The following is a 24498-nucleotide window of genomic DNA, read 5'->3' as shown; positions in this document are numbered from 1 at the left end:
AAAAGCTTTTGACTCTGTGGCCTGGCAGTTTATGTCCTTAGTTTTGGAGGCCATGGGTTTTGGAGTGGGATTTTGTAATTGGATACATATTTTATATAAGGAGCCCTTGGCGCAGATTAAGCTGGGTGGCGCCTTGTCAGAGCCTTTTGCTGTTAGGAGAGGAACGCGGCAGGGTTGTCCATTGTCACCGGCTCTGTTTGCCCTGGCAATGGAGCCACTCGCGTCGGCCCTCAGGAAGGCGGAGGGAGTTAGAGGGATACAGGTGGGTTCCATACAGGAGAAGGTAGCCTTATATGCAGATGACCTCATACTCTTTTTAAGTGACCCGGCCCAGTCTCTCAGGGAGACGCTACTTATTCTTTCTCACTTCACTGACTGTTCAGGGCTTAAGGTAAACTGGGATAAATCTCAAATTTTGTCAATAGACAGGGAAGCCAAGGCAGCTGCGGATCCCAACCTGCCACTCATGTGGACAGATACAATGAAATATTTGGGGATTTACATTTCCCCCTCTACCTCTGATTTTTGTGCCCTCAATCTGGATCCACTGGTGCGGCGGATGAGGACTAGACTGAAGGCATGGTCGCATCTCCCTCTCACTTTGATTGGGAGAATTAATTTATTTAAGATGAAGCTTTTGCCTGCTTTTCTCTATGTTCTCAGACATGCTCCAGTCTGGATTCCTAAAAAAATATTTCGCACGATAAATTCTCTTTTGGTGTCCTTTCTCTGGGGCGCTGGTCAGCCACGGTTTAAGCTCACGGTATTGCAGAGGCCTTGGGGGGAGGGTGGATTGGCTTGCCCGGATTTGCACTCCTACTATGTGGCGGCTCTTCTGACTCATGCTCATAATTGGCTGGTTTCAGACGAGTCCAATGCAGCGGTGGTCCTGGAAGCGGCGTGGTTGGGGTCGTATGAGGCACTAAGACACTTGGTGTATCGCGGTCTGCGAGCCCCTTTTCCTCTTACTGCTGCAATGAGGGCGGTTATAAGGGCATGGAAGGCTGCCAATCTGATGCGCCCCGTACCCTCGGGACACATCTCCCCGCATAGTCCTCTTTGGCTCAATCCGAATTTACCGGAATTTGGCTCTATTCCCGACCCTAGTGTATGGGCAAGCAGGGGTATTAAATATATTGATCAACTCTGTGTTGAGGGCAAAATTCAGACCTTTGACAGGCTGAAACAACAGTATACACTGCCCAACTCACACTTATTCAGATACTTACAACTTAATCATGCCTTTCGAACGCAGTTTGGAAATGCCCCCGTCGCATTTTACACCTCAAGGTTGGAATCTCTGCTCAGAGATGTTGATCTGTCCAAACCGTTGTCTGCTATCTACAAGGTATTACTCCCGGGTGTCCATACCGGTCTGGAACTCCAAAGGGCAAGGTGGGAGGCTGATTTTCCCTCCTTGGATACGGAGGACTGGGAAGATGTATGGGGGTATCCTTTCCTACAGTTAGTGTCAGCCAGAGATAGATTGGTGCAATTCAAAATAGTGCATAGGGTATATTACACTCCGCAACGTCTTCACAGAATCTATCCATCTGTCCCTGATTCTTGTTGGAGATGCAACTCACTTTCGGCGGATTTCATACACATGTTCTGGAGCTGTCCTCAGATAGCTGGGTTCTGGGTGGAGGTGACTAATTTTATTCTGGCGGTTACCACCGTTAACATACCTTTATCGGTCGAGATATGCCTCTTAGGACTGGTCGAGCCGCTGGCTCCACGCCGAGCGCTCAGAACACTCCTGGGCTTATTGCTGTACTATGCCCGTAAGTCGATTGTTCTCAAATGGAAGGCCCCGGTAGCCCCCTCTATTAATTTTTGGAAGCACTTAGTGAATACGGCTCTCCCTCTTTACAGGGCCACCTACCTTTCGCGAGGGTGTGGCACTAAATTTCATAAAGTATGGGGCATTTGGACGGAGTCGCGTGACACCAACGCTGACTTGAATCCGGACTGATGGAGTTTCATTAGTGACTAGGGGAAGAGTTCTAAGTTGTGTGATATTCATGTAACCTTGGGTCAGTATTTACGTGGGCAATGGGGGATTGGTAGGTGAAGGGTGATGCATGCATATTTTAACCTGGGTCTGAGTGTGGACTGCGGCGGAGCATGGGCAAATTAAGTAACTGTCCTGAGTAATGTGCAGTGGTGCTGGAGCGTACAGGGGGAGGGGGTTTTTTTCTTTTTTCTGTTTGGATGCACACGCCGGTGGCGGTGTATCGGGTGGGGGGAGGGGGAGGGTTATTTGGTTGTTCCCTGATTGTTTGACTCAGGGGGGGTTTTGTAATAATCAGCCTGGGTATGCCCAATAGGCTGTAGGTTGTTTTATTGTTTTACTTGCAAATTAATAAAAATAATTTAAAGAAAAAAAAAAAAATTACGCTCTGCAATATTAAGCCATGTAAATTGTCCTATTGGTCTGCTAACAATGTTATGTATAATAATACAAATCTTTCAAAAGCAATATCGTCTCACTGCAATACATACACTCTGCATAATAAATATGAATAATGCGAATAATGCTAATAATAAAGTCGTCTAAAACTCGGCTATAATTAGAGAATAAAACTATCTTACATCAAAATAAACCAAACCAATAATGGCCAATTACTTAACGTCTATCAGTCAATGACTTAACAAAATAAACTTAGCACTCTTTTGCTCTATTTTGTATATTTGTAGTTCTCCACATTAACTGTCACATTGATATCACCACTGACAACACACCACTTTTTAACAAAAGCACTGTAACTCTTTACATGTTTCAAAAGTAGTTGTATTAGCAAAAAATAAAGTCCTGTCTTCTTTACACGCTAGCCTTTCTGTATACATTAATCTCTCTATGTACACCAGCCACTCTATATAGACTAGCCTCTCTGTCTTCTGTATAAACGTGCCCGTAATCTATATACACTAGCCTGCCTTCTTTTTACAATAGTCTCGGTGTCCCAGCCTCTCTGTATAAACTAGCCGGTCTTCTGCATACTCTAGCCTCTCTGTGTAACACAGTCTCTCTCTGGATTCCCTAGCCTCCATCTCTGCATACTTAGGACCTTCCTCTGTATAATCTAGCCTATCTGTATACACTAGCCTGTCTTTTGTACAAATTAGCCTCTCTGTAGCCGGTCTTCTGTATACACGAGCCTCACTGTCTAACTCTTGGTTGTCTTTTGTATACACTAACATCTCTTTTTACATTATCTCTCTGTGTACCCTAGCCTCTCTGTATACACTAGTCTGCCTGTATACACTAGCAAGTCTGCATACACTAGCCTCTCTTTGTAACCCAACCTCTCTCTCTGTATACCCTAGCCTCCATCTCTGCATACCCAGGCCTTTCTTCTCTATAATCTAGCCTATCTGTATACACTAGCCGGTCTTCTGTAGACATTAGCCTCCCTGTATAAACTAGCTGGTCTACTGTATACACTTGTCCGTCTGTATACACTAGCAAGTCTGCATACACTAGCCTCTCTGTGTAACCCAGCCTCTCTCTCTGTATACCCTACCCTCCATCTCTGCATACCCAGGACGTTCTTCTCTATAATCTAGCCTATTTGTATACACTAGCCTGTCTTTTGTACACATTAGCCTCTCTGTATAAACTAGCCGGTCCTCTGTATACACTAGTCCATCTGTATACACTAGCAAGTATGCGTACTCTAGCCTCTCTCTCTGTATACTTTAGCCTCCATCTCTGCATACCCAGGACGTTCTTCTGTATAATCTAGCCTATCTGTATACACTAGCCTATCTGTATAAACTAACCAGTCTTCTGTATACACTAGTCCGCCTGTATACTCTAGCAAGTATGCATACTCTAGCCTCTCTCTCTGTATACCCTAGCCTCCATCTCTGCATACCCAGGACGTTCTACTGTATAATCTAGCCTATCTGTATACACTAGCCTTTCTTTTGTACACATTAGCCTCTCTGTATAAACTAGCCGGTCCTCTGTATACACTAGTCCGTCTGTATACACTAGCAAGTCTGTGTAACCAAGCCTCTCTCTCTGCATACTCTAGCCTCCATCTCTTGCATAACCAGGACCTTCTTCTGTATAATCTAGCCTATCTGTATACACTAGCCTGTCTTTTGTACACATTAGCCTCTCTGTATAAACTAGCCGGTCTACTGTATACACTAGTCCATCTGTATACACTAGCAAGTCTGCATACTCCTGCCTCTCTGTGTAACCCAGCCTCTCTCTCTCTGTATACCCTAGCCTCCATCTCTGCATACCCAGGACATTCTTCTGTATAATCTAGCCTATCTGTATAAACTAGCCTGTATTTTGTACACATTAGCCTCTCTGTATAAACTAGCTGGTCTTCTGTATACACTAGTCCGTCTGCATACTCTAGCCTCTCTGTGTAACACAGTCTCTCTCCCTGTATACCCTAGCCTCCATCTTTGCATACCCAGGACGTTCTTCTGTATAATCTAGCCTATCTATATACACTAGCCTGTGTTTTGTACACTTTAGCCTCTCTGTATAAACTAGCCGGTCTTCTGCATACACGAGTCTCGCTGTATACCCTTGGATGTCTTTTGTATACACTAGCTGCTCTTTATACATTAGCTCTCTGTACACCCAAGCTTCTCTGTATACACTAGTCCATCTGTATACACTAGCAAGTCTGCATACACCAGCCTCTCTGTGTAACCCAGCCTCTCTCTCTGTATACCCTAGCCTCCATCTCTGCATACCCAAGATGTTCTTCTCTATAATCTAGCCTATTTGTATACACTAGCCTGTCTTTTGCACACATTAGCCTCTCTATATAAACTAGCCGGTCTTCTGTATACACTAGTCCGTCTGTATACACTAGCAAGTATGCATACTCTAGTCTCTCTCTCTGTATACCCTAGCCTTCATCTCTGCATACCCAGGACGTTATTCTGTATAATCTAGCCTATCTGTATACACTAGTCTATACAGATGGACTAGTGTATACAGAGGACCGGCTAATGTGTACAAAAGACAGGCTAATGTATACAGATAGGCTAGATTATACAGAAGAACGTCCTGGGTATGCAGAGCGCTCAGCTTCAAGGTATGGCCAACGTGAGTAATATGAGGGACACTCCTCACCCCCGCCCCCACCTACCAGATCTGACTTTCATCCCCTTGCCCTCTCTGCCCCGGTCATCTGGTGGCAGTTTTATGCAATCCCTGGCCCCCACCCATTCATAATCCTTACCGACCTTTCCTTCCGCTGCTCACAGGAACACACTGGATGACTTGTCTAATTAACCAACTTGTACAAGACACCGCTATCCTCCTGTCTAACACCGGTCCCCCTTGGAGGCTTTACCCCTCACTGTTTGGGTGGTCCCTGCCTTCCCCTGGATGCTCCACATATACCCCGACAACATTGTCGGAGGGGCACCACTTGACAGGACACGGGGCTGTCATGCCGGTGGCATCTCCCATTGGAGGAAGGGATGATGGCCCCAACCCCTTGGCAGCAGGTTCTTTCATGTACAGACCAGGGCGGCTCATCTTCCCTTCTGGAGTCTTGACCTTAGAGGAGGGAGTTGCACTTTGGGGGGTCTGAGTGATACCTAGTACGCGGTACTGGAAGGGCTTGACATTCCCGCATATGTGTCCCCTCCCCCTGGTTGCGCCCCTCGCCCCTCCCCCTCTGGCCCCCACCTTCTCTTTGCCGACATTGCCTTCCGCGGCTTTCGGGGACCCTGGATGACTTATTTATTGAGCCTATTGGTACGAGACACTGCTTCCCTCCAGTGTGACTCTGGACCCCCCTGGAGGATTTACCCCTTACTGTTTGGGCGATCCCAGCCTCCCTCTGGATGCTCTACACAGCCCCCGATAGCGATGCAGGAGAGACACTAATTGGCAGGCCCCAGGACTGCTGCTCAGGTGAAGTCTCCCGTTGGATGGAGGGATGGTGGCCCCGGCCCCTTGCCTGCCGGATTTTCCATGCACAGACCAGGGCTGCTCCTCTTTCATCTTGATGTGGTGACCATGGAGGGGAGGAGTTGAAATTTATGGGGTCTGGGTGGTTGCTGGTGGGAGTGCGCTAAAGGACTTGACATTTCCGCATGTTTGTCCCCTCTCCCCTGTCTCCCCCCTCCCTTCCCCCCCTTCCCACCCTTCCCTTCCCACCCTTCCCTTCCCTCCTTTCCCTCCCCCTTTCCCCCTTCCACCCCCCTTTTCCCCCTTTCCCTACCCCTTTTCCCCCCGGGGCGTGGACGGGGGAGAGGGGGTAAGGAGAGGACAATCTGCCAAAGGGAGAAATGTATTTGTTTGGGGACTGCATGTACTTTTGGAGTATGGGACGGGGGGTGGTGGATCCCATTCTGTGATGCCTTTTCTGTTGTGATGGGCTCCCTCGTGCATGCCTACGTTTAGGGCGAGCCGAGGAGACCCCTCAGTGCTGACAGTTATATGCTCTACCTCTGTTTTGATTATACTATTGTTTTTTGGTTCTATGATGTTACTGATTGTCTTTTATTTGCATACCGGTATCAGACGTGACATTTACCACTGCCGGGACTGGGGGGACTAGGATTCGGGGGCTCCCTCTCCGACCTGTCTACCCACCAACCCAAGTAGGACAGCGCTTTAAACCCAGTGTACATCTGGTAAGCGCTATAGCATAATTGTGCTGTTTTAGTATACCCTTCCTGTACTGTTGAGTGCGGACAACCCTTAATTTCCCTCTCCCCCAGGGGTTGAGGTGCCTGGCCTCTTTTTCCCCTTACCTTTCCTTCCATTTGCCCTTCCTTTCTCCCCCTTAGTTCCCGCCATCCATTACCTACCCAAAACCTACCTTGGTTCAACTTTCTTTGCTTTTCTCTGACGTCCCCCTCCCCCTCCCCGAGGAGCGATGGCAGACTCAGTCAAGGTCACCTCTCTAAACGTTAAGGGACTGAACTCCCCTGAAAAACGGTGGATCCTCCTGTGAGAACTGAAGACTTCCTGTACTGATGTGGCCTTTATACAAGAAACACATTTTAAAAATACTAGCCTCCCCTTTCTATGGTCGAGATCCTTCCCTAAGGTCTACCACTCTACTAACCCCTCCTCTAAGACCAAGGGAGTCTCCATTCTGATCTCTAGCAGGCTCCCCTGGGTTCTCCAGGATTCTCTGGTGGACCCTGGGGGTCGATATCTTTTTCTTAGAGGCCACATTGGAGAGCGCCTTTTTACATTTGCCACTGTGTACGCTCCCAATGATCACCAAGACACGTTCCTCAGAACTACCCTGCACAGATTATGTGACTTTCGGGAGGGCCAGTTGATATTAGGTGGGGATTTTAATGTCCCCTTTCGCCATCGGTTGACACTTCTGCCTCTTGCTCCTCGATCCTCATTTCCTCTAGAAAGCGGATTACTAAGTGTTTACTGAATGACCAATTAGTTGATGTCTGGCGTCTGCAACACTCTGGGGAAAGGGACTACTCTTTTTGCTCTTCCCCTCACAAATCATACTTGAGGATAGACTTCTTCTTGATTCCACATGACCAACTGCACTTGGTGAGCTCTTCCTCCATCGGCCATATTACTTGGTCCGACCACGCTCCTGTAGCCCTTACCTACACCCTCTCTAGGAACCCCTCACCTAGGTCTCTATTCTGGCACCTTAATGAGAGCCTCCTCCAGATACCGGAAGTTTTAGCAGATGTGACCAGGGAAGTGGACCTTTATTTCCAAGAAAACTAAACGCAGGACTGCGACTCTGGGATAATTTGGGAGGCTCACAAGTCAGTACTCCGCAGGGTACTTATCAGGCACGGGGGACACACATCAAACGAACACGGAAGGAACAGCTTGCTAATCTGTTTCGTGAACTTGCCTCTGTGGAAGCGAAACATAAACATGCCCCCTCACGGACCTTAGAGATTGAATTGGGGACACTCCGTACCCAGATTGCTGACCTACTCCATTATAAAGCGAAAGCGGCACTCCAGTTTTGTCGTAAACTGACGTAGGAGTCAGGGGACAAAAGTCTTAGCCAGGTCGGTAAAGGAGTTGAAATCTGCCTCTTACATACCACAGTTGATAGATGAGAATGGCCAGAGGGCCTCTACCCCAACCGAAATAGCCGAAGTCTTTGAAAAATTTTACTCTGATCTCTACAACCTGCCCGATTCAGGGTCTGGACAGGACAATATAGACAGATATGTAACTGGTTCTGGTCTGCCAACCCTCTCATCGGAATCACGGGAGTACTTGGAGGACCCGATCACACTGGAAGAAGTCCAGACGGCTGTGGGACCTCTGAAGGTGGGTAAGGCTCCGGGCCCTGACGGATATACCGCACAATACTATAAGACCTTCCTCCCTATTCTCAACCTGCGCTTGGTGAATTTATTTAATACTCTGAGCTCGAATGGGGATTTTCCTGAGGATACCCTTAGAGCCCACATCTCGTTGATACCTAAGGAGGGCAAAGACCCGGGCCTATGTGGGAGCTACAGACCCATTTCCCTAATAAAATTCGGCCCTAAAACTATTCTCTAAAATCCTCGCCACGTGATTGGCACATCACTTGCAGTCCCTTATACATATTGACCAGTTAGGTTTTATTCCCACCAGGGAAGATAGGGACAACACCATTAAGGTGCTTACCCTGGTCCATAAAGCAAAGTCATCTGGGACCCCTTGTCTTTTCGTGAGTACTGATGCCGAGAAGGCTTTTGGTCGGGTCAAATGGACATTCATGTTCTCGGTCCTTCGCCATATACTGCGCCATTTGATAAATATAATCCAATGGCCAAAGATATATTTTACACATATTTCTCGTGCCTCTGCAGATCCTTTTGGGGACAGAAATGGGGGATCCCTAAATGGGGGCTTTTGCCGCGGTCCGCTGGCTTGACAAGTAAAGGAGGAAGAGATTATCTGTCCTCATTTCAATGTTAATTGATATATCCAATATACGATATTAACGATAAATAATACAAGCAACTTGCCTGATTATATGGGGTAAGACTTTAGTTCTATATATATCTTTATATATTTATTTACATATCTTTTTATTTCTAGTTTCATTCATTTTTTTGTTGAAAAGTATATATATCTTATATCTTATAGTCCAGTTGCTGTTTCTTTTTTTTTTTTTTTGCTCTACAACCCAATTTGCATTCTCCTTGGTAGGAGAATTACACCATTTATGGTGGTGTAGCAGCACTAAATATGCTAATAAATTTGGGGACGCCATTCTTGGAAATGGTTTAGTTGCCCCCCCTTCTTTGACAATCAATTTGTGGATTTACTATTGATATGTAGATTATGTCCTTGTGTTTAAAAAATATTTCTCTGGTGATGGTTTCGCTGCAGTTAGGGCCGTTCTTGTTAGACTGCAGTGAATCCATCACTAGACTAATGTAATTATGATATGTCAAACCATATAGGTGGACATTTCCTATGCCTGTGTTCCGGGCTTACTGTATGTACAAAAATGTTGTATATGTGTATTAAAATAAATTTTCTTATATAATTTCAGTATTTTTGTTTGCTGCAATTGTCCTGAGGAAGCTCTGAAGAGCGAAACATGTAGGAAAGAAACAATGCAGTTTAAATCACATAAGAATGTGGTAATGGATGGAGCTATATAAGCCCACATACCAACTCTTTTTATATGCACTTTGTCATTTTGTATGTTTAATGGATGTAATTGTCTATTTTGTTCATAAAATGTCTTTTGTACATCAAATAAAAATTTCAATGATTTTATATATGGTTTAAGTATATTTAGTGCCGTCATAAAAGTCCCGGGGGTTGGTTGCCCTCCAGTCCCTCTTGTTTTTCATCCCCCTTCTTTGTATAATTCTCATTGGGACGTGGCACTCTTTGACTAAAAAATGCAACTAGACCATTAGCCTATATCTATACGTATCTTTTATCCTTCGCCATATAGGTCTGAGTGAATGGATGCTGGCATGGATAAGTAAGATATACTCACGCCCTTCAGCTCAAGTCAAAGCGAATGGGGTGCTCTCATCTCCCCTTGACATCGGAAATGGGACCAGACAGGGTTGCCCCCTGTCGCCCCTTTTATTGGAACCCTTTCTCTCCACAATTCGACAAAACTCAGACATAACGGGACTCCAAAGGGGTACTATTGAGTGCAAGATATCTGCCTAGGCGGATGACATGCTGTTCTCGCTGATGAATCCCAGAGTTTCCTTGCCAAATCTCCTTCAGGAATTCCAGATATACGGGATACTTCTTGAAATCAGAGGCCATGGGGGTTGCAGTCCCCCCGCAAACGTTAATAGACTTGCAGTCCAATTTTCGATTTAAATGGACTCATACAGCCCTTAAGTACTTAGGTACTTACATTCCACCGAACATCGCGCGTACGTTTATGTTGAACTTCCCCCACCCCTTGTCACTAAGATCCGCAGTTTGCTTCACGGGTGGCATTCTGGCCTCCATTCCTGGTTCAGGAGATGCAATCTCATTAAAATGAACATACTCCCTAAATTTACCTATCTTTTCCAAGCTCTCCCGATCCAGATTCCAGTCCCGTTTTTTAAGCAAGCTCAATCCTTGCTCACTCAATTTAACTGGGCCCACAAAAATCCCAGACTTAAGCGGTCACAGCTGACATTGTCTAAACAACAGGGAGGGTTGGTTCTCCCTGACTTGCGACGCTACTACCTGGCCTCCCATCTGGGGCATGTATTGGACTGGAATCGAAACAAACTTTCTAAGCTCACTCCCGAATTCCGCTAAGAAGCCTCATGTGGTGCTATAAGGATTTACCCACAGAATTGACATCACATCCCACTATAGGGGCTTAGTTGAAAGTCAGTCACCTGATCGCTACCCAAAACACACTCACGTCTTTGACTTCCCCCCTATTCCCTATACGTGGCCATCCGAACTTTGAACCGGGGACCCACTTAGAAATTCCAACCTAGACAATGCGTCTAAATTCGTCATTGATGGAAAATGGCCTTCTTTCTCAACCCTAACAGATCCGACAGAGCTTTTCCAACTGCCTTTTTGGAGAGCGGCGCAACGACATCATTTTCGCCCTCAGACGGAGTTTGAGACTCTATGCAGAAGCGAAGGCCCTCTGGCCCACGTTCTCTCTCAAACAGATTACCCACACTTAACCTGTCTGTCCAACTGGGAAAAGGACCTTAATTGCTCGTTTTCCCCAGCACAGAGACAACGCATTATCACTTTGGCTCTCAAAACCTCGCTGTGCACGAAGACACAGGAGACTAATTTTAAACTTCTCACCAGGTGGTATTTGACACCATCAAAGCTGCATAAATGTTTCCCCTCTTCCTCGAACATATGCTGGAGGTGTGGAAAAGAAGAGGGCACATTGCTCCACATTTTTTGGTCCTGCCCCAGCTTGGTGGACTTCTGGACAGAGATCCGATGCATAACACAAAAATTCACAGACTTATCCATCCAGGAAGAGGCTGCATTCTTTCTCTTCCCATTAAGAAGTACAAAAAAATCAATTTTACGGCATGTGATAAATGCGGCAAAATCCTGCATCCCTCTCTATTGGAAAAAATGTTCCCCCCCTTTCATTACTCACTGGCTTAGGAAAATAGAGGACATTAAAAAAAAATGGAGGACTTGATCCTCACATCACAAGGTAAACAAGAATTTTTTAAACATACCTGGGACATCTGGAATACCTTTATATTCTTGCTGGAAGGATGTCACCTGCTATCGCCTTAGTGCTCTGAGCTTTCCTTGACTGGCCCCTTGGACAGTGGCTGCCATCGTGTCTCGTCCCCTCTTCTCCTTTCCTGATCTTTCACCCCTTCTCTTTTCTGCCTTCCTCCCCTATCTCTCACCCCCTCCACCCCCTCTCTCTTTTGGAAAAAGTGGAAAATTGGGAATGACGGCCCCACACCCCCCTCTGGATGGATTATGCCGGAGGGATCTGGGGTTTGTGTGACCCTGGATCTTGGTACAGTACTTTATCCGTGCCTCGAATCATTGTGATTGATGGAAGGCAGACTCACAGTTGCGAATATACCTGTATCAAGTATTGTTCAGCTGCTTTTTGCTCTGTATTTCTCTGTTGCATTATGTACTCGGGGGACCGTCTTCCCCTGTTTGGAGAAAAAATTATATTTGAAAAAAAAAAGAAGCCTACGACACCTGGTATTCCCAGGCGGTCTCCCATCCAGGCATTAACCAGGCCCGACCCTGCTTAGCCTCCAAGATCAGACGAGATGGAACAGATTCAGGGTGCGTAGCCAATATCTTCAGGCACTCTCAACTCTCTTGACAAACGCCAAGATGGTCACCTTGGGAACAAGCGGAAAAAAATAGGTCAACGGCAACAACATAAAAAGAAGCGTACAGCAATCCCAGGCGGTCTCCCATCCAGGTACTAAACTGGTCCCAACCCTGCTTAGCCTCTGAGATCAAATGAGATTGGGCTCTTACAGGGTGATGTGGCCATAGGAGATTTCTTCAGGCACTCTCAACCCTCTTGACTAACGCCAAGATGGTCACCTTGGGAAACAAACAAAAAAAAACAAGTCAACGCCAACAACATAAGAAGAAGTCTACAGCACCTAGTATTACCAGGTGGTCTCCCATCCAGGTATTAACAAGGCCCGACCCTGTTTAGTCTCTGAGATCAGACGAGATCTGGTGCTTTCAGGGTTATGTGGCCATAGGCGAGCTCTTCAGGCACTCTCAACCCTCTTGACAAACACCAAGATGGTCACCTTGGTAAACAAACAAAAAAAAAAAAACAAGTTGACGGCAACAACATAAAAAGAAGCCTACAGCACCTAGTATTCCCAGGTGGTCTCCAATTCAGGTACTAGCAAGGCCCGACCCTGTTTAGCCTCTGAGATCAGAGGAGATCGGGCGCTTTCAGGCTTATGTGCCCATAGGCAATCTCTTTGGGCACTCTCAACCCTCTTGACAAATGCCAAGATAGTCACCTTGGGAAACAAGCGAAAAAAAAACAGGTCAATGTCAACAACATAAAAAGAAGACTACGGCACCTGGTATTCCAAAGCCATCTCCCATCCAGGGACTAACTAGGCCCAACCCTTCTTAGCCTCAGAGACCAAAAGATATAGGGTGCTTTCAGGGTGATGCGGCTGTAAGCGATCTCTTTAGGCACTCTCAACCCTCTTGACAAATGCCAAGATGATCACTTTTGGAAAGAAGTGAAAAAAACAGGTCAACACCAACAACATAAAAAGAAGCCTGCGGCATCTGGAAAACCCAGGCGGTCTCCCATCCAGGTACAAACCAGGCCCAACTCTTCTTAGCCTCAGAGAAGAGAAGAGATAGGGCTCTTTCAGGGTGATGCTGCTGTAAGCGATCTCTTTGGGCACTCTCAACCCTCTTGACAAATGCCAAGATGGTCACCTTGGGAAACAAGCGGAAAAAAAAAAAACGAATCAACGCCAACAACATAAAAAGAAGCCTACAATAACTGGTATTCCCAGGTGGTCTCCCATCCAGGTACTAACCAGGGCTGACTCTTCTTAGCCTCCAAGATCAGACGAGATTGGGTGCTTTCAGAGTGATGAGATCAGAGGAGATCGGGCGCTTTCAGGCTTATGTGCCCATAGGCAATCTCTTTGGGCACTCTCAACCCTCTTGACTAATGCCAAGATAGTCACCTTGGGAAACAAGCGAAAAAAAAACAGGTCAATGTCAACAACATAAAAAGAAGCCTACAATAACTGGTATTCCCAGGTGGTCTCCCATCCAGGTACTAAGCAGGCCTGACTCTTCTTAGCCTCCAAGATCAGATGAGATTGGGTTTTTTAGAGTGATGTGGCCATAAGCAATCTCTTCAGGCACTCTCAACCCTCTTGACAAACACCAAGATGGTCACCTTGGGAAACAAGCGGGAAAAAAACAGGTCAACACCAACAACATAAAAAGAAGCCTACGACACCTGGTATTCCCAGGCGGTCTCCCATCCAGGTACTAACAAGGCCCGACTCTTCTTAGCTGACAACATCAAAAGAGATTGGGTGCGTTCAGGGTGATGTGCCCGTAGGCAATCTCTTCAGGCACTTTCAACCCTCTTGACAAACGCCAAGATGGTCACCTTGGGAAACAAGCAAAAAAAAATAAGTTAATGCCAAGAACTTAAAAAAAAAGCCTATGGCATCGAGAAATCCCAGGCGGTCTCCCATCCAGGTACTAACCAGATTCCAACCCTGCTTAGCCTCTGAGATCAAATGAGATTGGGCTCTTTCAGGGTGATGCAGCCATAGTAGATTTTTTCAGGTACGCTCAACCCTCTTGACAAACGCCAAGATGGTCACCTTGGGAAACAAACAAAAAAAACAAGTCAACGCCAACAACATTAAGAGAAGCCTACAGCACCTAGTATTCCCAGGCGGTCTTCCATCCAGGTATTAACAAGGCGCGACCCTTTCTAGCCTCTGAGATCAGAGGAGATTGAGCGCTTTCAGGGAGATATGCCCATAGGCAATCTCTTTGGGCACTCTCATCCCTCTTGAAAAATGCCAAGATAGTCACCCTGGGAAACAAGCGAAAAAAAACAGGTCAACGCCAACAACATAAAAAGAAGAATACGGCACCTGGTATTCCACTATTAAATCGGCATGCACTCACCCGAAGGATGCAGGACAAGGGCAGCTGCTAAAGGAGATCGTACCGAGACTCCTGCCGGGGAGATGCAACGCTACTTTAACCCCATGCAAAGACAGTCTACAGGTGCGGCCTTGGCGGCGCCACGAGGCACACCACGCGGGGCACTACAAGCGCGGCCTGAGAGTCGGGACACCCCAGCGGATCGGCATCAAGCCACGGACACTCCGCCATTAACATCAGCACCCATGGATGTACCGGGGAGCTCCCGGGGGTCAGACCAAATCGAACAGGACCTCCGATCCTTGATACAGGCCCTCCCCACCAGCACGGACATTGAGGCTCTTATTTTACGCCTCGAGGAGACGCACCGCAGAGATATCCAGGAGGTGAGGGAAGATGTGTCCGCTTTGACGGAAAGAGTGTCTGCGGGGGAGGCCTCCTTTTCCACATTGGAGCACCGAGTAGCGGACTTGGAAAGATCCCGAGACCAACATCGTGACACAGCTATTGCCCTTCAGCTCCACTTGGAAGACGTGGAAGACAGGAGCCGCAGGAACAATCTGAGGCTCCGGGGTGTGCCCGAATCCCTCGAGGGGGAAACTATGGAGGCCGCTGTGCAGGAAGTTTTTCGTATCCTCCTGGAGGATCCTGCAGGTGCTATGGAGGTGGAACGTCTCCACCGGACTCTGGGACCTAGAAATGCTGACCCGGAACGTCCACGGGATGTCCTCTGCAAACTGCTCCGATACCCACAGAAAGACGAAATACTGAGAAGAGCATGGGAGCAGGGAGAAGTTGATTTAAACGGAGCATCAATTTCCATTCTCCCGGATCTTTCCAGGGCCACGCTGAAACATAGGGCCCTACTAAGCCCCATCCTGGAGTTGGCAAAAGTGAAGGGATGCACCTATCGATGGGGATACCCGCTTGCCGTCACCTTCCGGAGGGAAGGGAACATGTACACCCTGCAGTCGCCAGCTGACCTGCCCGGCCTGTTCAGGTTCCTTGAGGCGGAACAGATCCCTGTCCCTGACTGGCTACAACTGCTCCCTCGCCCGACTGGAAGATCCGGACCTTCAGCATACAGAGGCCCGTTACAGCCCAGGTTGCAGCGCAGCAGACGGAGACCTAGGATGGCCCAGCGGGAGGACCCTCCACACCGTGAGTAGCTCCCTTGTTCCGCTGCTTGACCCCTGACTTACTTTGGGCCTCCCCAACTGCCTTCTATTTGTACCCTCAGCGGTTTTGTGACTTCCTTGCCCTCCATAGCCCGGCTTTTTTCCTTTTTTTTTCCTTCTACCCCAGTTGGTAACGGCGGGCGTCCCCCCGCCCCGTTATGTCCTCTCCAGTCCCCCGCTGTGTCACTTTTTCTATGGTGGAATGAGGTACTTTGATATGCGGTGGGGGGTCTTTTTCTTTGATACTCCCTACAGGGCAACGGGACGATGGATGCCCTGGCAATGGCTGGACGTGGCAGTTGATTTTGTTGAAGGCGGGGGGAGGAGGGTTGCTGACCACAGGTATTGCACCATGTTCTATGATTGTACGTTGTCACCTGCTGCTCGGCCTGCACCCCCCCCCTGAATGCTGGGATTCCGGACGGGGACTCATTTGCCGTGTGGGGATTGCCTCCCCGGAAAATTCTTAGGTGCAGGCCCTGATCTGTGCCCCGTATTGGATATACTATATACTGCCTTGGGTGCTGGACTATCTTAAACAGAGGGATGTGGCTATTTTCCCATCTTTGGGGGGGAGGGGGGGTGTTTTGCTGGGTGGGGGCTGATGTACCCTATGGTCCGGGATGTCCGGGGTGATCCCACTGTGCTGGGGGGTGGGAGTGTTCCTACGGGCCGTGGAGAAGTTTGATATTGTGTTGGGGGCATTCGGGGGACAAACAACCATGTTTGATGTCAGGGAGTGATGTAGAGGGTATGCTGTTAGCCACATGAATGTCTAGCACTGCTTCTTTCCCTCAGGTTATTCTTTTTTCTATAGTTGAACTGGGCATTGATGTAAAAATGTTTCCACTCCCTGTGAGTATTCATCACGTCTCTGTATGCTTTATACTGTTCCAAATATGTAATCAGATGTTTTTGCCGATGTATGTTTTTGTTATACGCCGGATTGCCGGGGGTGGTGGGTGGGGCCGGGGGCCATGCTTCTCGGCCCTGTCCAACCACTGCCCCACTTAGGAACGCGCTCGATTCCCGGTATCTTACTGGGGAGCGCTTTAGCTGTATTCAGCACAATTAGTTGTCCCTTTGCGCAGTTCTCTCTTGTGATTGCGCCCTAATTCTACTTCTTTTTCGTATCTATCTTTTTCGGGCCCGTAAAAGGCCTATCTATCACCTTTCCCCTTCCCACATCCACTTTCTCTCCCCTAGGCCTCGGCCTACTACAGGGGAAGGTGGGAGGGACGGTCGTGACCCTGGCGAATATCTACTCCCCCAATGACCGACAGGACACCTTTCTCAAAATTAGACTATCTCACCTTGCTCGATATACAGAGGGCCAGCTTATTATGGGGGGCGATCTTAATGTCCCTCTCACTCCCACGGAAGATACCTCTACGGGTCTTTCTTCCACCTCCCGTGAGATGCGCAAACGCATCTCCGCATCTTTACATTCCGCACAACTGGTTGATACGTGGAGACTTGTTCATCCCGGGGAAAGGGACTATACTTTTTATTCCAGACCACACCAAACATATTCGGGTATAGACTATTTCCTAATCCCCCATAGACACTTACATGCTGTTAAAGATGTCACGATAGGTTCAATAACTTGGTCGGATCATGCCCCAATCACCCTGCGATACACCATTATGGACATTCATAAATCACAGAGACCACCCTGGCGCCTGAATGACAGTCTTCTTCAGGACCCGGAGATCCTCGCGGATGTAATTAGGGAAATAGACTATTACTTCCAAACTAATTTGACTTCGGAGAGTAGCCCTGGAGTGATATGGGAAGCACACAAAGCAGTGAACCATGGAGTGCTTATTAAACATGGTTCTAGGCTACACAAGCAGAGGACGGCCCAATTGTCGGCGTTGCTGCTAAAGGTGCAGAACCTGGAAGTGTGTCATAAACGCACTCCTACAGCACATTTAGGTAGGGAACTAGATGTGGCTCGCAGGCAGATTACTGACCTGCTTCATTATAAGGCAAAGGCAATGCTCCAAATATGCCGGAAAAAAGTATATGAATCCGGCGATAAGTACGGGAGGACCTTAGCTCGAAATCTAAAAGAACAAACACTTGCCTCCTTACCATACGTAATCTCTGCGGGGGGTCAGAGGATCTCCCTGCCACAACAAATTTCACAAGAGTTTAGAACATTCTGGGACTCTCTGATGTGAAGGGGACTACAGGTGGTGACTGCTGATGGGGACTCTCTAATGTGAAGGGGGCTGCTGGTGGGGACTCCTGGTAGGGACTCTGATGTGAGAGGGGCTGCTGGTGAGGAATCCCTGATGTGAAGGGGCTGCTGGTGGGGGCTTCTGGTGGGGACTCTCTGATGTGAAGGGGGCTTCTGGTGGGGACTCTCTGATGTGAAGCGGGCTGCTGGTGGGGGCTTCTGGTGGGGACTCTCTGATGTGTAGGGGAATGCTGGTGGGGACTGCTGATGGGGAATCTGATGTGAAGGGGGCTGCTGGTGAGGACTCTGATGTGATGGAGGCTTCTGGTGGAGACTCTCTGAGGTGAAGGGGGCTGCTGGTGAGGGCTTCTAGTGGCGACTCTCTGATGTGAAGTGAGCTGCTGGTGGGGACTCCTGATGTGAAGGGGGCTTCTAGTGTGGACTCTTTGATGTGAAGGGGCAGCTGGTGGCGACTCTCTGAAATAAAGAGGGCTGCTGGTGGGGGCTTCTGGTGGGGACTCTAATGTGAAGGGGGCTTCTGGTGGGGACTTTCTGATGTGAAGGGGGCTGCAGGTGGGGACTGCTGATGGGGACTCTGATGTGAAGGGGGCTTCTAGTGTGGACTCTCTGATGTAAAGGGGGCAGCTGGTGGGCACTCTCTGACGTGTAGGGGGCTGCTGGTGGGGGCTGCTGGTGGGGGCTTCTGGTGTGGACTCTGATGTGAAGGGGATTTTGGTGGGGACTCTCTAATGTGAAGGGGGCTGCTGGTGGGGACTCTGATGTGAAGGGGGCTTCTGATGGGGACTCTGATGTGAAAGAGGCTTCTGGTGGGGGATTCTGATGTAAAGGTGTTAGGAATCTTCTCTTGTGATCAGTCAAAACTCCAGATGTATTGAGAAGCAGACAATTTATTTCTGATGTGGCCCACAAAAGGGAGACATGCTTACAGGACAGAAGCTGAAGAAAAACAGTCTCACAAAAGAATCTGTCTCCCCCCCCCCCCCCCCTTATTCCTACAAGAATACCACCTCTATGCTTCTATTGGCTGAGTAAACATAAATAATGTGTCATGGTACAAACTGGTACTTTATTTTGGTATTCATGTTTCCCGTACAATCTTAGGCTATCATATTTAGTTAAACCTAATCATCCTACAACTTACTATGGAGTTAGTTAAGACAAAACAATACAACAAGTTAATACAATAATGTGCTCAGAAGTAAGTTTTTAAAAATCAGTCTCAGGAATATTGTTTTTCTAATGGTCACACAATAAACATTTAAAACTTTTCTAACATTCCCTCCTCTTTGTGTGACTATTTTATCTCAACACATTTCGATGATAGTCCCTGTGTTATACTCTTTCGGACTGTATGTCATTAAGTTGAGCTTCAATGTCCACATAGGTCTCCTCAGAGGTAGAGAGGGTTTGATACATTGTTCTTGAGACTGCAGTTTCAATCAGTTTTTGTGAAAGTCCTCGAATACAGGGAATGCAGCAGCATCCGCAAGTGACCAAAACAGCCAAAGCCACAGCTATTGAGATCAAACATGATGTGATAAATCCAGTCCATTTACCGAACCATCCTTCAAGCCAGGTTGTGAATGGATCATTAATACCTGAGTCTTCCGCCAATTCATTCGATAGCACAGTCAGTCCTTCCAAGGCTCTGGTCACTGTCCCTCCAGGAGCTGTATTGTTAGGGATAAAGGTACAACACATGCTACCAAACATTTTGCATACCCCTCCTCTTTCAGCTAGGACCATATCTAAAGCCATTTGGTTCTGCCAGGCCATTAGAGATGTGGGGGCCAACTGTTCTGCTAGACCCTTCACAGCATCCCTAGTATAGTTTACAAATCGTTGTTGGTTATAATATATATAATTAATTCAGTCAACATTTTTATTTATAGTCAACCACCAGAGAAGAGACTCAAACCCAGCTGTCACCTGATTCCTGGCTTTAAACTCATCCGGCACCCCGCGAGGAACCCCAATCTCATCTATGTAGATCTGAGAGTCAAATGACCCCAAGGGAGAGGTGTCCCTCCGATACTGTCGGCGACTCTTAGTCCACGAGTATTCTGACAGGATTCTCAGGGGCATAGCCAGCTGGACCATAGCGCAATCCCCTCGGGCATTGGCCGGTAGTCTAGCTTGCAGTTTCTTATCCCCACACATCCACCAGACATCAGCTCTCTGAATGTCATGTTCAACCCAGTCACCGTTGTCCGTGTTAATCCTCTCCACACAGTAGTCATCAGGTAGTGACCCAAGATCCACCGTGCTACGGTTCCCTGGGAGTGCAAAACAAGTAAAGTTGCCCGGATAAGCGGTAACTGCTGGAGGTATCTGAGGTCTCTGTACTGGGGGAAACAACAAACTCAATGTGTGACAAGTAGAATTTGTTTCAGGTTTCTAGCTCTTATTATACAATTGCAACATACATTTTAAACCTTCTGGATCTGTATTGTGATCTAGAGGAAAAGGAACTGTTGCTAAATGTGGTCTGGCTCCGGCACAAACTAAACAGTTTTCCTTTTTTAGAGTTTTAACCGTGTACCTCAACCATTCTAACCACTCATTTTTTTCTTGGTAGCCCGTCTCCAAAGCTATGGCATCTTCTATTATTAGGTTAGTAAATCTTATAGTTTTACTCAGAACTTCTATTTTAGTATGGCCTTCTTCTTTCCCTTCTGAGTCTACCTTTTCCTGTTGTCTAGTTTTATTAGGTGGTAATACCTCAAGGAAAAATGTTCCTGAGGGGTCAGTTCCTGACACCCATGCTCCCATGGAATACAACCGCTGATCTTCCTTCCTCGGCTCCTTTAATGTTATTAATAGTTGGTTACATGTATGTCAAAGGTGGTAGTCACGGCGCACACCTGCTGCTAGTTGTACTAATTGCAAGTATTCGCTAATCAATATGTTATATATGTACCCAATTTTGTGTGAATGTGTGGGAGAATAAAAAAAATGTGACATAAAGATATATACGTGATAAATTCTTACGTGAAAAATGTGAAAATATTCTAATAACCAATAAAGGCCCCTAAATATCACAAACAAATTATCTGCAAATATAAGTCACTAACAATATGCGCAAAGGTATTGAAATTATTATGTGCCTGGTGCACAATATTTTTAGTAAAGTGCACAATGCTCCTAAAAAATACTGATATAAAGAAGTGTTTAGTGCAAAACATTCATTATAAAGTGCTCATTATAAAGTGCGTAGTGCTCCTGAAAAAATATTCCTGGAAAAAATGCTGGAAAGACAGAAGGTGCTACTTGCTATTTGAAATGTAAAAATATAATTACACTCTTTATGCGATTATAAAATCGCTAAGTGGAGGCATGCAGTAAAAGAGTTGAGAAAAAAGCTAAAAAATGAATATAAAAAGTCCAACGCCAGAAAACCATAAACAATAAAGTTTCAGTAAAACTCCAATAAAAATCCAATAAAAGTTCTTCTTAAACAAAAGTTCTTCTTAAACAAAAGTGACAGTGTGCTTCAGGATTCCTGGATAGCAACCGGTGCGATTGTGGTGTAAAAGACAATAATCCGCACTCACCAGCTCCCCATCCCCTTATGGGGTTAATGCTCCTTCACAGTGTGAGGTCCTGTGTCGCTATGCTTAGCTGGTCCGGTTAGGTATCCAGGGATTTCCTCATAGAAAGTAAGATGAGGCAAACATAGTGTGATCCAGTATATAAATTTTATTTAATTAATTGTTAAAAAGCTACTCACACAATGTAGGATAAAACCGGCATATCAAATAATCCAATATGAATCTCGATCTGTTTGAATTCACTGCCGCCGCCGCTATGCACGAGTGGATACACCTTAGGCCACGCCCTACGCGTTTCGTCATCGGACGTCGTCTGGGCAGCCCCTGTTTTTCACCACTAGGGTATCTGTTTGGTATTTTGCATTTTTACTTTTTATTTTCATTTTATTTTCATATTCATTTCATTTCATCTCACTTTAATTATTCTTTACTTCACTGTGTTTTGAGTGTATTTTTACTAATATATCTAGGGTCCATAGCGCACCTTTACCCCCTCGTTTTTCTTTTCAATAGTTGGTTACAGTTCTTATTATTTGTGCAGGGGGAGTTGGCCGCTTTTGTGATTATGAGTCTCTCCTTTATTCCACTCTTTTTAGCCCCTGGTTGATTATACCCCCAATCTTGATGCACTGTAGTCCACAGGGCCTGATCCCATGCTTGACATCCTGCCCTATTCCAGAGCCAGCAGATATATTTATCTGCCCATAGAAGTCCTCTAGCCCCAGTAGTATCCCCACAATCTGCAATCTGACAGAAGTCTACCAGTATAGCGCTAGTTATTCCCTCTATAAAGTTTTAGATTCAATGCTTTTCCTGTTCTTTCCTAATCCAAAGGTTCCTCTGTTCTTCCATAACGTATAACCCCTCTTATGGATGCCTCTCCTAGAGTCACCAGTAACCCAAGGATAATTACTGTCCCTTTCATCCTAACCAGCTACAGAGTTCCAGCGAATAGGATAGGGGAGTTGGAAGACTTCACCGGTTTGAGACAAGTCCCACCTTGTGTGAGACCTCCCTTTGTAGCCAGATTTTCTGAACCTCTTGTAGCCATCTGGCCCTATTCTGCCTGTAAAACCTTTTTGTAATGGGACTGGTGAATCCAGGTAGACCTCTCTGCAATCCTTATCGCAGTAGGGGTAGTTAAGAGGACTTTGAAAGGACCATCCCACCTTGGGGAGTACCACTGCTTTTTTCTTATTACTTTTTATTAAGACCCAATCTCCCACATGCACCTTTTCATCTTCTTAAATTGGACCTTCTATACCAGAACCAAAATCATTAGTACGTCTTTGTATTAACAACCTAAACATGTATTCTGCTGGTGTATGCTCAGACTGCTCAGTAGGTGTTTGATTTGATTGTAAGGGTATCTTATATGGCCTTATCATTTCAAATGGGCTTAAAGCTTCTTTTGGGGGTATGATATACATACTGGTCACAGCTACTAGTAGGCAATACATTCAATTATTTTTACCTGTTTCTTCCATAGCTTTTCTCAGTTTGCTTTTTAGAATGCTATTATGTCTTTCTAGCAATCCAGCTAATTGGGGATGATAGGGACAATGGTATTTCACTTTAATTCTCATCACTTCTGTCAAATGTTGTATATTTTTAATTACAAAATGAGGTCCATTATAATTGTTTGTGCATCTGCACTTCCTGTCGGGAATATCTCCACCCATTTGGTCAGGGTGCCTGGTTACCAAACAATATTTCTTCCTTTAACATTTGTCTAATTCAATAAAATCCATGCAAATGTGTTGGAATGGATATTGCTGTATGGGGAACTTCCCTTGCTGTGGTCTTATGCCTCCCTGAGCATTGTATCTTGAACATATAATGCATTGACAGCAAAAAAGTTTTTTTAGTAGTTAGTGAAGCCATAGACTGTACATACCTTAAATAAACATCTCAGTCATCCCCCTGTTTGACACATGAGTTACTCCATGTGTCAATACTGCTGCATATCAGTAAGGACTGTATGATCTATCTCTATGGATTTCTCGTTCTGTCATTATTTTATGTGTTTCTTGTGCCGCTATTTTGGCAGCTTCATCTGCTCTTTTATTTCCCTTTGAGATGGGGTCTGTATATATTGTGTGTGCTTGACATTTGCAGATTGCAAGCTTTTTTTGGTAACTGTATTGCATCTAGGAGTTCTAAAATGAAGTCCGTGTGTGAAATTGGTTTACCACTGGAGGTGACCATCCCCCTGTTTTTCCATTGTTGTGCAAAAACATGTACTGTTGAAAAGGCATATTGACTGTGTGGCAGCAGGCAGGTAAAGTCACCTGGTTGTATCCAGGATGGGAAATATGTGTGCCCTAGATTCAGGCTTTATGCAGACTTGTACAACTAGAGGGGAAGAGTTAATGAGCCCAGCTGAAGTAAATGGGCTCATTAAGACCTCTACAAAAAACCCCAGCATGCTTAGAGAGATGCTCCATCCTGGAACCAGTTTTGTGTTGTATAGACTGGGGAGTGTGACACCTGTTCTGTGCGGTGAGTTAACGCCGGTGTGGCAAACCTCTACAACAGAGACAGGGACTGGTGCAGCACAAGGCTGCACTCAGTTGTTAGACAGGGAATCTAAGTGTGTAGTTAGAGGTCGAGCTGACCAGGATTTATTTTCATGTTTTATTTTTTGTTTGGCTGTTATATGTATCACTGCATGTAGCATAAATAAACCGCTTCTTTTGTTTTTTTGCACCTACAATGCTGTCTGCTGTGCCTGATTTTGTGTTGTGAACCCATCCAGGGGGTCACACACAACCGCTGCCGAGCTAACCCCTCACAGTTGGTGGAGAATTTTGGCAGTTTTTTTTTTAAGGCCAGCATGGAGGAGATACTGAGACAGCTGGCTCTAGCAAATGCAAATCAGCAGCAAACAAATGCGGGTTTACAAAGGAGCCTTGCAGCTCAACAACAGAGCCTTGCAGCCCAGCAGCAGACAAATGCAACTTTGCAGCAGAGTCTGGAAGCTCAGCA

The 24498-nt window shown here is 46.3% G+C and overlaps 3 pseudogenes; all 3 read right to left on the bottom strand.

The window, feature by feature from the left end:
- Positions 1-12543: 12543 nt before the first annotated feature.
- Positions 12544-12662, bottom strand: LOC143949939 (5S ribosomal RNA; annotated as a pseudogene).
- A 762-nt stretch (positions 12663-13424) lies between these two features.
- On the bottom strand, positions 13425-13543 carry LOC143949974 (5S ribosomal RNA; annotated as a pseudogene).
- A 352-nt stretch (positions 13544-13895) lies between these two features.
- Positions 13896-14014, bottom strand: LOC143949677 (5S ribosomal RNA; annotated as a pseudogene).
- Between the last annotated feature and the right edge of the window lie 10484 nt (positions 14015-24498).

Source organism: Lithobates pipiens, unplaced genomic scaffold, assembly GCF_037356315.1.
Source record: "Lithobates pipiens isolate NorthernLeopardFrog02 unplaced genomic scaffold, aLitPip1_a1.2 Scaffold_30, whole genome shotgun sequence".
Classification (NCBI taxonomy): Eukaryota; Metazoa; Chordata; class Amphibia; order Anura; family Ranidae; genus Lithobates; species Lithobates pipiens.
This window is presented reverse-complemented; position numbering and strand designations above follow the sequence as displayed.